We start from the raw sequence: 15812 nt of genomic DNA, 5'->3' as shown, positions 1-15812 counted from the left end.
AGAAACACTGCAACGAAACTGTGAGCAAAGACCAAAGGGGACGCCAGACATCCTCACATGACCTTGCCAGCTTCAATCATGGCTGCTCATCATTGGTCGTTAGGTGGGCAGGCGGTACGATGGAGCACGTGGCTGGAAGGCTTTATTGACAGGATTGTCTGTGACTGCTGAGAGGAGAAGAGAGAATGACCACTTCTGATTAAGGAAGACAAAAGATATCCTCAAGAGGGAGCGCTGCACAGTCCTGCTGCACACTGCACTGCCTCTGCACCCCTGCGTGCCTGTGTCTGTGTGACTAAGCGTGTGTGTGTGTGAGAGAGAGAGAAAGTGAGAGAGAGAGAGGAGAGAGAGAAAGGGGGCGTGTTGGTGTGTGTGCGCTCTGCTGCACAGCCACAGTAGTGTGAGCAGAGTAATGCTCGCTGGCTCTCTCTCTCTCTCTCTCTCTCTCTCTCTCTCTCTCTCTCTCTCTCTCTCTCTCTCTCTGCTGCCTGGCTGTGCCTCTTTCTGCCGAGCATTGATGAACCATTTTATGCTACAGAGCTGCCATAGCCATCGCCCTTGTTCTGCTGTTTTTCTGTCCTCCCAACACATCAGGAAACACCTGCCTCTGCATCGGTCCTTTAACTGCTGCCGCTAAGGTACTGTACCATGTACTGTCTGCTGTCAAGCCATGTGTGTGTGTTGTTCTGAGAGAGGGATTGTTGTGCTGCCTCTGCTGCAGGATCCCTGTGCTGCTGCTGCTGCTGGAGGGATAAGGATCATCATGTCTTAGTGTTTTAGACTCTTTGCGACTACAGTGATTTAAATAGTCTTAGGTTATCGCACACATGTAGCCCCTATCCCTTTATGCACTTCTTAAGAGACGGATACACCTGTTTTTACCTGTTCTGCACAGGAGTACAGGATATCCAGCTTTGACAGCTCTGAGAGGAGCCAGAGGGCATTGCACATCATGCAGTGAGGATTCACTATCATACTGTTGTAATGAGTTTCTCACCCTAACTGAAACATCCTGCAGTGTGATTACATGACGGTATAGCAGAAGCAGTGTGATTATGGTCTGTGGGGGATATAGCATGATATTTAGGGTGGATGTTGGCTCCGGTTGTCACTGCCATCCATATCTGTGAGATGACGCTTTCTGCAGAGTCTTCAGGCAGAGGAGAGAGGAGATGTGTTTTAAGTTGAGAACAAATCAAGAGGGTGAATGAAGTTGTGTTAATGAATTGGAGATATGATTGATACCAGACCTCTGGTGCTTGCTCATTGCTTGCATGGATTTTGTCAAACATTCGTGCAGATTATCCATCAGTGTTGTTTACCAGTGTTATCAATGCAAGGCTATCAAAAAGGTATCCTTGAGTATTTGTATGTGAATGTGCATGTGTGTATTATAAAGGCATGGATTGTAGAGGGTATTAATATGTAAAGCATACCTGTTTCTGTAGGTTGTGTCATCAGCTAAAGATCTCAGATGCAGTGAGACAAGATCCTATAGGTGGCAGTCACGAGAGCAGAGGGTGGCAGGGTAAATAAACAGTGGAGGCTGAACTGTGATTTTTACGATGTGTGTGTGTGTGTGTGTGTGTGTGTGTGTGTACACAGGTTTGGATGTTTCTGCTGCCTCCCAAGGTCACTCATTTCAAGAGCTTCCATAATTAGGGCTGTCAGACTCGACCCACATCTCGAATATGAGAGTTCTCACAAACTCCCATTCATCGTGTAGCTCCTCCTGCCTGTCTTGACAAGCACACATGGCCATTCATCATTCTGCTGGTTATCCCTTAATTGCCAGCAAGTGACTTTTATCTTCACTATGCACATGAGACAGGGATTCATATTTCTAACTAAAATTAGTTTTCTCTGCATTGTGCTGGAGAAAGGAGGAACGGTGTCGGTGGTGAGGGAGTTCAAGGAGGGAGAAAGAATGCTGTTGAGCTTCTTTTTATTTATTTATCCAGCTTTGGGTCAAATAATATTTGCATTAAATTCCTCAGGTATATTTCCTCCCCGTGGTGTTTCCTGCACTGGAAGCTCAGACATTTTGTTTTGAGTCACAGAAAACTAAACACTGATTTTATACCATATTGAAGACATTTAGAATATTTGGAATATTAGGTGTAGTTAGTGTGTAATTCCAGAGTTTTAAAAGATCATATATTGATATCTTTGTTTTAATATATTTCAAATAAAGATGATTTAAAATAGCAATGAAAGAATTGTGATCATTACTACTGAATGGGACATTTCATTTTGCATTACTGTTTTTTCTTTCAGTGGAAAAAAATGTGAACACAACACTGACATTATCTCCTTTTAAATTAATACTGTGAGCTTATAGTAAATACTTTATTATTCACACCCCCAGTAGACACAAAGCAACATTAGCATTCTTTGGAGTTGTGTTTACGTCTACCTGGCAAATGTTCAATATTCACTCTATTTTTAGATCTATTGTTGGTCTCCAGCAACTCCTGGTAAATATCTGGCTCTTCTCTGTGTTCAACAGAAAGCGACTCACTTGGAGTGGCTGCTGTTTGCCAGTGTAGAGTTGGGTTTATCAGAGGTTGTGTTTTGTTGCTGCTGAATACAGCCGCCTGCTGAGTCTGGAAATGAGGCTTGTGAGAGCCGAGAGAGTGAACCACAACAGTAACGTCGTCTTCCTACAGCTGAAAGACACTAAAATGATCAGTAGGAGTGAAAGGAAGAGTCGGGTGATAATTCCCTGTGAGTTTGTCACTACAAGTCGTCCCTTTCACATTCAAGTAAACATTTAAACTGTTTAAATTGAGGATTTTAAAAGAAAGATAAATACACTTGTCTGCAGTTTTTTATAAAGGAGAAAGTGTTCTTAATATATATTTGACATTTTCAATCTCTCGCACAGTGTACACTGATATTGAGTTATGAAAAGGTATTTTTTACAATCTGTACAAATACGACATCCCTGTCCCAGGACCTCACATCGGATCAGGAAAAACTCCCAAGAAATAGAAAAAAAACTTTTACGGGGAAAATAAAGTGAAGAAACTTTCAGGAGAGCAACAGAGGAGAATCCCTCTCCAGGATGGACAGAAGCAATAGATGTCATGTGTACAGAAGGAATCATTACAGAGTTACAACACATACAGTATGACAGAGTGTATGAATAGTTGGTGGGAGGCATCGACCACGATCCAGACCTTCACAATCCATCAGGCAGATGGAGGTAGAGAGCAGGAGTGGGCGGGGCACATCAGCAGGGCCATGGCATCAGATCCAGCCAGGTCCAATCAGGACCCTAAGACGTGAACAAGGACTCCGGGGAGGAAGCAGAGTTAATAATGTGGGATGGAGAGATGAAAATGCATCCATAAGTAGAGATAGAGGAGAGAGGTGCTCAGTGTATCCTAAAAGGTCCCCCAGCAGCCTATAAGCCTATAAGCAGCATATCCAGGGGCTGGACCAGGTGAACCTGATTCAGCCATATAACTATAAGCACTATCGAAGAGGAAAGTCTTGAGTCTACTCTTACATGAGGTGACTGTCCGAAGATGGAAGCTGGTTCCATAAAAAAGGAGCGTGGTAACTGAAGGCTCTGGCTCCCATCCTACTTTTTAAGACTCTAGGAACCACAAGTACCCCCGCATTTAGTGAGCGCAGCTCTCTAGTGGGGCAATATGGTACTACAAGCTCCTTAAATTATGATGGAGAATCACCGATCAAGGCTTTGTAGGTCAGGAGAAGAATTTTAAATGTGATTCTTGATTTTAAAGGTAGCCAGGGCAGAGCAGCTAATGCAGTAGTGATGTGATCTCTTTTCTTGGTTTTAGTGAGAACACGAGCTGCAGCATTCTGGATCAACTGGAGGGACCTAAGAGACTTATTCGAGCAGCCTAATAATACGGAGTTGCTGTAATCTAGTCTAGAACTAACAAATGCGTGAACCAATTTTCCTGCATCTTTTTGAGACAAGATGTGCCTAATGTTTTTAATATTTTGTAGATGAAATAATAAATGCAGTCCTTGAGATTTGCTTCACGTGGGAGTTAAAGGACAAGTCCCGATCAAAGATGATGTTGAGCTTCTTTACAGTGGTGTTAGATGCCAGGGCAGTGCCATCTACAGAAACCACATCACCAGATAATTGATCTCTGAGGTGTTTCAGTTGCAAATAGTGGTAATAGAAGTAATTAGCAAATTCCCTTTGAAGCTGTTTAGTGATGAAGCAGTATGGAGCGCTGGGGTTACAGAGACCAAAGTGAAAGGAGTGCTGCTGAAGTGATGAACATGGCTGCTCAGTGGAGGATGTGTTAGTGTGAGAGGAGCATGGCTAAGCATGCTTCTGAGTGGCTGAGGCGCTGCTGTAGTAACAGCTGGAACACTGCTGCTGCTGGCGCCTGGATGTGGCCTGGATAAAGCATGTGACCTCGCCACGGTGTGAGGCATTAGTGATATGAACAGCAGGGTCCACGACCGCTGTTACATAACACCATCTTCACTGGGAAATCTCTGTGAAGATGGCTCCTGGAGACACAGAGTGAAAGTGCATTATCATTGTCAGCAACTGCATGTTAGACTGTCCCGTGCATGACAAAGCAAGCATCTGTCTCTTGTGTGTCCAGAGAAAATCTCCATGCGAGGGCAGATATATGGAGATGTTTTGCGCTATAAGCCCCTGGATTAGATCCGCTTTACACACATGTTCATTGTATGTGTGCGGACATGTTCTTGTCTATCTGCTTGCATGGTATTTCTGCAGTTTGTACTTTTGCATATGTGCATGTGTATGGTTACAGCACGTGTTTGTGTTACGCAATAGCTCCTGGAGGTAAAATGTAATGTAAGTAGATATGTCGTGTCGACTGTCGTCATGTCGGCAATATGACGGACTGCTGCAGCTCACAGACGGCCGTAATGGACAGGCTGCTGACTTCTCTTGAGGTCAGAGGAGAGTAGCTGATAATCACCTCAGGGATCTGAATGCATTCATAATTGATTGTTCCTGGAGTTGATCAGCACTGTCCTCTCAGTCAGATAGACAACACTGATCTGCTGTAAACAGCATGCGATTAGATGAGACCCCAGAAGTTGGTTGCAGTGGTACATAGCTTTTTTTACCACTTTTTTTCTAGATGTGATAGACAGCTGTGACATTTTCACAGCAGCAGACATTTGAATTAGAAGCTCCATTAGTGTTACGTTGTTATGGACACATCAGTGGTTGTCTTTATAGGAATCAGTGCAGGACCGCTTGGAACCATTCTGAAAGATGGACAATGAGGCCTTAGGGTGGGGGCCGGGATGATTATGTGGATCTTGCCAAAATCCACAAGCAGTGATGATTATTCGTCAGGATTTGCTTTGTAATAAAAAAGCTTATCTCCACAGGTTCAATCTCGGTCTCTCGGTCACTCGATTTCTCTCTCTCTCTCTCTCTCTCTCTCTTGATGCCTTTCTGCTTACAGGTTTTCCATACTGCATTTGCTTTGTCCACACTTTACTTTTATTTTCTTTAAAAAGCGTAATCCTGTTCAGTGTCATGTTGCACACGTTAAATTAACCTAAACTTACATATGATGGATGCACAGTGATGTGAAACCTGGTTCATTTGATTTATTCAGTTTACAGTTGACAACAGCAGGTAAACAGGGCCGGGTCCTCTGATGTCTGCGGTGGTTATTGAACACCATGTCTAATGTTCATGTCCTTTCTATGAACATGCTGTACTCTGTTGTCCACCATGTTCGAAATTAATTGCACTCTCTTTGATAACATGTTATTGGCAGGCAGTGTTACGAACACATTGTGCCAGCCAACTAAGTTCAAGGCACACTTTCAGTCTCTTCATGTTGTGGATGATTAATGGGATGCTATTGTGCTCCGGAGTTAATGCGTTGTGTTATGTGAGGATATAATTGATTCTAATGTCCCGATCAAGTGGAATTTCACAGCAGATTACGAGAAAAAAGAGCTCACAATTTAATTTTATTGCAGTGATTTATCTTTGTTAACTGTATGATGGGCCATGCTACATTGTCCTATGTTATAGGTCTCTGTAGGCTTGGTAAGTCTGTTGGCCAATCCACCGTCTCCTTGCTGTTCCATCTGAGAACAGGGGCACAGGGTAATTGCATGAAGAAGAGTGGATTGAATTAGCTTTGCCCTGACTAAAATGAATTAAAGTGGCAGTCATGACATACAGACTCACAAACTGACTCATTATACCCTCTCAGCCAGATATATCATAATATTCTGTATTATCTTAGAGTAGCTGACAGTCAAGGACCTCAGCCCAACATGGGTTTGAGGAATTCCCTGCATGCTGGAATAAATTGTTTATAATTCTACTTTAAAATGCCTGCTGCAAGGAATAGTCATCCTCGTAAAAAGATTACCTTCTGCATAATCATCACACATTATCACAAAGGATGAGCACATACTGTTCTGAAATGTCATTCAATCAGATCACGTACAAAGTGAATGTTACTTTTTGTCGCCATCATAAATAGCTACAAGTGAAATGATTAATCAAATCATTATTTAAGTATCTTAGTTAATTTATGACAATATTGATCACCCATATACACTACCGTTCAAAAGTTTGGGGTCACCCAGACAATTTTGTGTCTTCCATGAAAAATCACACTTTTATTTATCAAATGAATATAAAATATAGTCAAGACATTGACAAGGTTAGAAATAATGATTAATATTTGAAGTATTAATTTTGTTCTTCTAACTTCAAGCTCAAAGGAAGGCCAGTTGTATAGCTTATATCACCAGAATAACTGTTTTCAGCTGTGCTAACATAATTGCACAAGGGTTTTCTAATCAGACATTAGTCTTCTAAGGCGATTAGCAAACACAATGTACCATTAGAACACTGGAGTGATCGTTGATGGAAATGGGCCTCTCTACACCTATGGAGATATTTCATTAGAAACCAGACACTTCCACCTAGAATAGTCATTTACCACATTAACAATGTATAGAGTGTATTTTTGATTAATGTTATCTTTATTGAAAAAACAGTGCTTTTCTTTGAAAAATAAAGACATTTCTAAGTGACCCCAAACTTTTGAATGGTAAGTGTATATATATGTATATATAAATATATATCCTAGCTGTGGCTTCTGTGCATGCAATAATTTGCAGATTAACCGATGATGAAAATAATCGTAAATTGCAGTGCCAAGGATGATTCCATGTAGCCTCCTGAAATATGTGGAGAGTTAGAGTTGATAGCCCCAAGCAAGGAGTTGCTTGGACTTATCATGGCATACATTTTACTTTACTATTGAAACACAGGCATGTGACAGTATTATTTTCAGGCGAGGCCATGCATTATTGCACAGTAGGTGAATAAGTTAGTTTCCAGCATGAATGGCGGTTGATGAGCTTCTATGAAGGTTTAGCTGGATGGAGGGACGATGGCTTCAGGGGTCTGCCCTGCCTTGCAGCAGGGGTACGGGGCAGGACAAAGACAGTTTTTGTCCAGATGTCTGTTTGCGTTAGGGAGGTTACGGCACTGCCTCCTGCTGTTAGAAACAAACACTAATTGCTCATTGGCCCCGGGTTGGACATGTGCAGCTGGGGACATGGGGCTAAAAATAGCACTGCTTGTTCCCACGAGAGGCGGGCGCACAGCACCGTAGCATTAGCATTCAGCACTAAAAAAGGTCAACTTCTGGCCATGCCCACAAATGTCAGGGTGGGCAGCAACACCAACACAGGGTGGGTGGGTCAACTGTGAGCATCACTTCAGGCTCCGCCCCCGTTTGGTTCAACCTGCTAAATCTTCGTCCTCTGTTTGAACACTTGCGGGAAAATGTCACATGGAAACAGCCGAGTGAGTGTCGTGACATCCTGTGTTTTGTTTGTAGCCCAGCAGCATGTACGCTTGTTCCATGGAGTCTTCACCTCCATGCAGCGGTGGCCTGGTCGAGTTACCGCTCTCCCTCTATGACACAAAAGCAGCACCTGGTTCCACCTGACTGGGGCTATAAATAATTTAATAAGGGGTGTTATTATTTCCAGCCAGCTCCACTAGCTTGGCAATAACAAGCAGTTCAGGTAGTGCCATCAGCATTGGCGGCTAAGTGGTTGAACATGGAGAGAGAATGTTATTTTACCTTGTTGGCATCTTATACTTGTGTGTGTTTGTAAGTATCTGGTTGAATGAGTGCTTAAGTGTTATTTTTCATTGATACACTAGGTCAACATGTTGCTCGGGTGTTTGCAGATTTTGGTATGTGAGTAAACAGAGCTGTGCGAAGCATCTGGTTGACTGGGATGATACACCATTAAACCAATCATGCATTGTGACACAGATTCACAAGCACAGCCCTTCAACTGATCCATTCTGAAAACTTAATTGTTTCATTTTCATCACATTAGTATTTTTTTTCTTGTAGATTGTACATTTGGGACTTTATTGTCCGTGGAAGTGAAGTATAGTGGCACGCTGTGTCTAGCATGCTTCATTCCTCCCATTGTCAGCCTGAACCTGTGAAGATCAATGAGGGGAGAACCCACTGTTCGCTCTGCATGAGTGTTGCTGTTTCATTCGGACCCCCTGCTGGCTCTGAGCTGCCTCTCCTCCACTTAGTGATAGAATGTTGGCAGATTCCCTGGCAGTGGTCAAGAGTTATCTGCAATAAGGAAATGCACATTCATATTTGTACGATATTGATTTTAATTAAATGCTTTCAATGACTTCAGTTTTTGTGTTCTTTTCTGTTTTCCCTACAGCTGAGAAATGAAGTGTTTCCCCTCCAGCTTCCAGGTGTGCAGCCTTTGGACACCTTCCGTCTTCTAGGGGACGACAGTGGAGCTCTAGGACTCAACCCGTACACCCCGAGCCACCAAAGGCTGAAGTAGACGTTACTGGTGAGTTCTGTGTGTGAGAGGGAGATACAGGCGTGTTGATGCTGCACTGCATGGTTCATCGGGGGGCAGTTTAAGACCGTGGAGGCATTTGCTTTCAGTAATTGTCTGGATTATATGTTCCTCTCTTCACTTTGGATGGTGAACTTGTGAACCATGAGTTATTTTTCCTCCACTTGTTGGTTTAATTTTGAAAATGAACTGCGCTCACTTTGCCTGTGTTCATTTAGAATTGGGATTAATTAGGGTCAAAGTGGCAGTTTAATCTGCATTATATGTGTATTGACCATGTAAGGTAAAAGTCAGGAGACGATGTCTCTTAATTTAAAGACTTGTGTGTTCACTTCATGTGGAGAAAACTGAGCTAACAGGATGACCAATCAGGCTACATTTAAATACGCCTCCATATCAAAGTCACCCCATAGGCCAGGGTTCACTGGTTCACAATTTTGAACATTTCATTAATCATAAATGGATCTGTTAATGCACCACGAGCGTAAAACATAAAAGGAAATAGGCTCGACACCCTGTCATGGAAAGGATTCCTCAATGAAAAGGTAGTTTTAATATCATTTTAAAATGAATTAACCTTTCCCTGGTTTCAAGTTTTCAATAAAAAGATTGGCCTTCGTATTTTTTATGGTTCTGGTTTCCTGCTGTCTGTCAACACAGTCTACGTTGATTCTATACAGACCATACAGATCAAACAGTTCATTTAAAATAATGTTTTAAATATCCAAAAGATAGCATATTGTTTTGTTTTTTAACAATGTGGTTTAAGTACTTCATGTTCAATGTCATTTCCTGTGTAGCGAAGAGGCCCAGTAGGCATGTTGTTGAAAATGCCATGGACAGTAAACGGCAGGTTACCAGAGCGAAGCTGGCTTTGTCTTCCTCAGGCTGCGATAGCACAGCGGAGGCTGCTTGTAATTCCCCCGGCTTCCCCTGACGTGTGTATGTGTGTGTGTGTGTGTGTGTGTGTGTGTGTCCCCTCAGCACTTACCAGACTCTTGTCTTCACAGTGGGCGATGTTAGTGGTGGCATGTTTGGGCTGAACCTTAAACTGAAGCTTTGTTATTAGCAGCAGTTAACACAAGTGTTCTTTTCAAGTGTTCTGAAGGGAGATGCATCGTATTAGTGGTGACAGTGACATCAGAAACGAATAAAGGTGTTGTCTGTATCATCTTTCTCTTTTTAAATTCCCAAGCTTTGTGTTGGATACATTGCACAAACTTATAGTAGCACACGATATTCCGACACGCCTTTCACAACCCTCAAACCTTCTTGTCTCACCCACTGAGACAGGGTGGTCTTCTTGTAAAGGTCTGCCAGCTGTAGTCTAGAGGGGTGTGAGGTTAGCACTACTGACTGTGACTGTTTACATCATGAGGGTGGTATAAACTGTATTTGTACACTCTCAGCCAGCTTGTCAACATTTCTTGAGGGATGTCAAAGCATCCAAATGTAAATTAAAAAAGTGGAAAGTAAAATCACATGTGTATCTTTCAAACTCTTTCAATCAAAGAAATGTTACTTTACATTTGATTGCATACACGTTTGATACCTAAAAGTGAATTATGGACTTTATTGTATTACTTTGCAGCTGTTGTTTTTCGTTCAGTTCTAAATCTTCTGATAATTATAAAATCCTTGAATGAAGTCTGGTCACACAAAAGCTCTTTCTTTATGCCTGTGAGGGTTTCTGGGAAACGAGTGCTATTGGAGTCAACGTGCATCCTATTGTGTCATTAAGCTGGTGTTTTGCACCGCTCACTCAACAGAGAAATGGACTGGGAGAAAAAGAGGTATTGGTGAGGGGGTGGGTGGTGTTGTTAGTTCCCCAAATGGGAAAAAAAGATTGGCGTATAGCATCAGTAATTATCAATACTGAATGGTTCTATACACCGAAGAGTGGAGAGGTAATGAAAATGTGACTGAGCAAGGGGCACTTCTTCAGCAAGCACCATTAGCTGCAGCTCTGTTATATTATGATGGAGAAGCAGTCAACAAACCGCAGCTGTACTCTGGTAAAGGTATTTTCATGTTTGCCCGTCTATTGCAGCTTGTTTTCAAGTCAGCAATGTTCAAATAAGTTTTACTCTGTCTTTAAAAGATTTTAAAGATTTCACTTTTGCTTTCTTTTAGGGATAGATATTTGTGCTGAAGAGGGAATTTTACAGATACTTCGTTATAGTTGTGATTTTAAACAAGGTTTAATCAATTTATTAGCAGTGAGCATTTGATCGGAGGTAGATGAAGGTATCTGCTGTTTAAAGTAGAGAATATGCACTGATTTACTGCCTCATGAAGGATTGGGATGTGTGAAGTTTTGGCAAAGAGTTAGGCAATGTATTTTTCTACCTTTGCAAAATACTATTTGTCTCTCTCCATATGCATCAGTTTTCTTTTTGTGCTCTGCTTTGCCCACCTGCATGTTGAAAAGCTGAGGATATGACCTATTACCCATCTGTCTCATTGTCACAGCTGAGATGGAAAGAGGAAATGCTTAGTAGGGAAGTGAACAGTGTTTTCCCTGGTTAACTTGTGCCCTCATAACTATTCATCAACGGAAGAGGGCCTACAGTCGAGTCTCCGGGTTTACTTGGGTGTACTCGGTTTGATGTTGGGGTGAATCATCAGACCGAGGCACATTCGAGTGCTCATCATAAATATGCATCACGATTGAAAAAAATCACTTCGCAAGATGGATAGTGCAGATTTTGGTTAGCCATCATGTTCGTCTAAATAGTTCCCTGACGTCAACTTAATGTGTCATGTACTCTCGCCTACACAAACATCAATGCCAGATTTATAGATCATTCATTTTCAGAAAACATAAACACCACACAGAAGAGCAGAGAATCTCCTTCCAGTTATGAGACATCAGTGACAACAACTGAGCCCCCGCGCTGCACACACTTTATTGACACTTTGACTACTTGAATACCTGCTGCTGTGTTCCTGCTCTTCTTGTCCCACGTAATGCTGATTTCCCCCCCGATTCACCTTTTATTACTTCATTAGTGTAGCCTCTCAAATAATTACGCAGAGGCTGAAATCTCTGCCTGGTGGGACACAATGTGACATGAGACGAGCAGGTGTAGCTTTGTGGTTTTGTGATTTATTTGTATATATGAGCATTTTATTGTCGTGCGTGTGTTCGTGCATGTATTGATGTGGGAGGCCCCCGCACTAGAGTCCAACATCATGTTTACATCACTTGTAATGACATTAGAGCGGTGTGGTGCCCACACTACAGGCCTCCACTGATCCTCTAATTCAATTACCCCCCTTATTAACACTCTGATGCTGCTGGCTGACCCAGGACCGCACACTGCTTTTGCAACACAACATTCACTCAGTAGCCCTCCCTGCTTCCCCATTGGACTGACTAGTTATCAGGGATTATCGTGCTGATGCGCAGGGGTCACCCAGGGTTCTCGGTGATAGCAATGTGTTTGTTTCTGACTGTAGGAGCAGCTCTAAGTCAAATACTGCTAAAGAGGGAACATCACTATATACCTACAGTAAGACTGGAGAATGCGTTTGTATTCCACTTTGTTATGTTTCTGTCACGTCTATTCATAATAGAGCTGCAGTGGACATTCATAAAAACACTGAGGTGTGGATAGTTTCATGTGCAATATTCAGATGTGTAGCAAAGATTATTCTACATACTGGTAAGACCAATATCACCAGAGTTACTAAGATAGAAACTTCCTACTAACTTCCTACTAACTTTATTTCCGTATGTTCTATGTCCCAGTGCTTACACGGTCTTCTTTTCTTTTTAAATTACGCAATACAACCAGCAAGCTATTAGGACTTTCTCATTTATTTGTTTATTAATCATGTCACTTTAGACCAATTCACCATTAAATCAGGCCTCCTCCTCCATCACCTAAACAAACAAACTAAAGTTAATGTATGCTACTCAATATGGCCCTATGCACTTCTGAATTGTGTTTTTCCACTTTCAACTCTAATTAATTTGACCAAAACATTCACACAGCTTCTATTACATTTAGACGTACATTTTGTCTTTACGTTTTATTTTTTGATTAGTTTAGGTGCACAAATATTCAAATACTTTTTACTTTGTAGATTGTTTTGGCATGCTAAATTTACAGGATACATATAAGAAGTATAAATGGCAGTATTTAACAATTAAACACCAACATTTAACAATCTAGACAATTTATTACATTTGGCATATGCCCTGTCTAAATTCATATATGAATATAAATATTGTGAAATAAACGGATACCAATGATTGCTTTTCATTCGACCCCTCCAAGGAACCAATATTTACCCAAATCTATTTCCAATGATTTAACGGCGTGCAGACAGCATTTAACGGAGCGAAGCAGCGCGTGCGCTCTGATCGCTCTTTTAATGAAGTATCGATACTAAAAATATGCTAAATCACATCGTTTTTAACGTACGGGTACTTTGTTAGTATCGCTACACCGTGCAGCGTGACAGCAGCAGATGTAGCAAACTAACATTCAAGCTAACCTAACTTCCCAAACGCTGTGGACATCTGAACGCTGATTGGCCGAGACTCGACACGTCCCATCAAAGATGTTCTATTGCGAAGAGCACCACTCCACATTTTCTCCGCGTCTCACTGCAATCTCAACGGCAGCGGGCCAGGTGAAAAAAATAATAAATCGGAACGCGTCTCTGGTATTGTTCAGGGGGCCGGTCCAAATGGGGAGGCGGGCCGGATTCGGCCCGCGGGCCGTAGTTTGGGGACCACTGATTTAACAGAAAAAGTAAGTAAATTAATGTTTAGTATTTTTTTACTGAAGAAATTATCAATCTAATAATTGTTTATCAGTGTACAGAGAACATGTGTAATCATTCTCAAACATGGTAAACATGGTTCTCACCCCTCTCTTATTTCCTGACTGAGAAACGAGCCTTGAATGTAACTGTAAGACTGTGTTGCTATTGGACCGATGCCCACCGCCTCTCCCCGTAACAGGTCGGCAAGAAGCTGGAAGAATGTATGGCCTGGTTTAACACACAGGGTGCCAGCATACACACATGGGACACCGGCAAACACAAACACACACACACACACACGTACATACACACACGTACATACACAGCGCTGCATGTACGCCTGCAGATAACGGCCCACTTATGGTGGAGATAGCAGAAAGAGGGAATCCTCTCCTCCAGGGCTGCTGACACCAGCCACCTTCATCTCCAGTCTGGTCTATCTCGATGGCCATGGGCGTCAGCATCCCCCTGCTCTCTCTGGATTCATTCATTCAGTGGTGTGCTGCGACCACGTAGGGGAAGAAAAACCCACCATTGCTGCAAAACATGCCGTTAAAGTAATGTTTGATAAAACCTGCCAAATACACGGTTAGTCCTGATAGTATCTCATTACGCTTGAGCTAATACTTTAGAAATAGCGGTAGAAACATTGCATCATGTCACACAGATTAAATTGGGGAAGTGTCTGAATTTAAGCTGGTTAATGGGTTTATCACAGGTTTGCAGAATCGCCGGTCTTTTGACCCGCTTGAGTGCGTGCATGAGACAATGAGGCTAAATCATCTCATGCCCACATTCAGGATTTCAAAGCGAAATCTCTGCCAAGTTTCTCAATCTCCAGCCACTGCATTGAGCTTATTACAATTTCAATCTGCTACAGGCTCTCTTTCTCGCCTCACAGGATGAATGTGCCCTTTTAATAATGTAACCGGTTTCAACAAGATCATAAAATGTTCATCTAACTTTCATAAGCCCTGTTAGCAAAGTGACACATTCATGTGATGGCAGGAATCACTTTGGCAGCACCTCAGTTTTAGAAATGAGTGTAAACAGTGTTTTTTCTTCTTCTTTTGCTTCAGCTCCTTGGAAGCTGCAGAGTTGTGCCTTAGTTTACAGCCGCCTGCAGGGAAGGCTGAGCTAGTTTCTGTGTCACCCCTGTGGCTCTGAAATAGAGTCTCGTCATGATGGGGGAGATTTAAATTGGCCTTCTGGTAACTGATAGTGGTCCACTGAACACTCCCCTTCTCCTCTGCCTCATCTATAATGGAGATGAGTTACACGAGGCTAAACCTAGAAAACACCGCCGTCTCAGACGCAGCTCGAGTATCTGCCATGTGATGGTATTTATAATCCATTGATGGCTGATGAGCTCTCTCTGTTCTCATACACTTTAATACAGTGTGTGTTTCATAGACATCAGTTGAACTTGGGCAGGATCAGGGTGGCACGATTGAAAAAGCTGCTGGCTGATCTAGTTGAGTGTGTATGTGAGTGTCGCCCTCTCACGCGTTGATGGAGTAATGTGACCTTCATGCGCAGATTCAAATATGGAGCAGGCATGCATTGATTTTTAGACTGGCCACTGGTATTCATGGAGCCAGTGTATGAATATTGATACACGCTCAACGAAAGAAAGATCTGGCTTAGTGCATCGTTCACTCATGTGCCAAGTGAGATAAAGAAAAGAAAGAAACTAGCTCATATGTGTTGGCAACCTAAATGTGCTTGTGACACAGCAGCTTCACTGTCAAGTAAAAGAGAAGTTTAAAGGGACAGTTTACGACGAAACCTTCAACCTCGAGAGCAGTTTATCACTTAATGTAGATTGTGTTTTTTTTGGCACCGAGCATTTTGGCTGACATCCTTGAAGCCTCGGCTGGCCCCGATGTTAAGTGCACATTTCTGGATGTTCTCGAGCTGAACGCGTGAACACGGGAAACATTATGCTTTCCTAAACACCAGCATGTCAGCAATGTCATGGGAACAATATAAATACCAGCCTTATTTTGTTCAACCTAAAATACGGCAGCAATTTGCATCTTTAAGAGTCAACAAACAAACATAACAATATTAATTCTAATAATTTCTTGACCTCAAGGGTAAAATATGTTAGTAAATTTAAAAGTAGTAATCTCACAGGTGTTTATTTTGAG

The 15812-nt window shown here is 42.2% G+C and overlaps 1 protein-coding gene across 6 annotated transcripts in view; it reads left to right on the top strand.

Annotated features, from left to right (window-relative positions):
- Window positions 1–553: 553 nt before the first annotated feature.
- Window positions 554–15812, top strand: part of rimbp2b (RIMS binding protein 2b) — a 76680-nt gene continuing 61421 nt past the window's right edge. For all 6 annotated transcript variants that reach the window (XM_056418415.1, XM_056418420.1, XM_056418418.1 and 3 more), the window contains exons 1-2: window positions 554–638; window positions 8734–8871. The gene's annotated coding sequence lies outside the window, so the exon portion shown is untranslated. The remainder of the gene's footprint in view (window positions 639–8733; window positions 8872–15812) is intronic.

The sequence above is a fragment of the Pseudoliparis swirei genome, chromosome 7, assembly GCF_029220125.1.
Source record: "Pseudoliparis swirei isolate HS2019 ecotype Mariana Trench chromosome 7, NWPU_hadal_v1, whole genome shotgun sequence".
In the NCBI taxonomy this organism is placed as follows: Eukaryota; Metazoa; Chordata; class Actinopteri; order Perciformes; family Liparidae; genus Pseudoliparis; species Pseudoliparis swirei.
The sequence above is the reverse complement of the archived record's forward strand: the minus strand, read 5'-3'. Positions and strand labels throughout refer to the sequence as shown.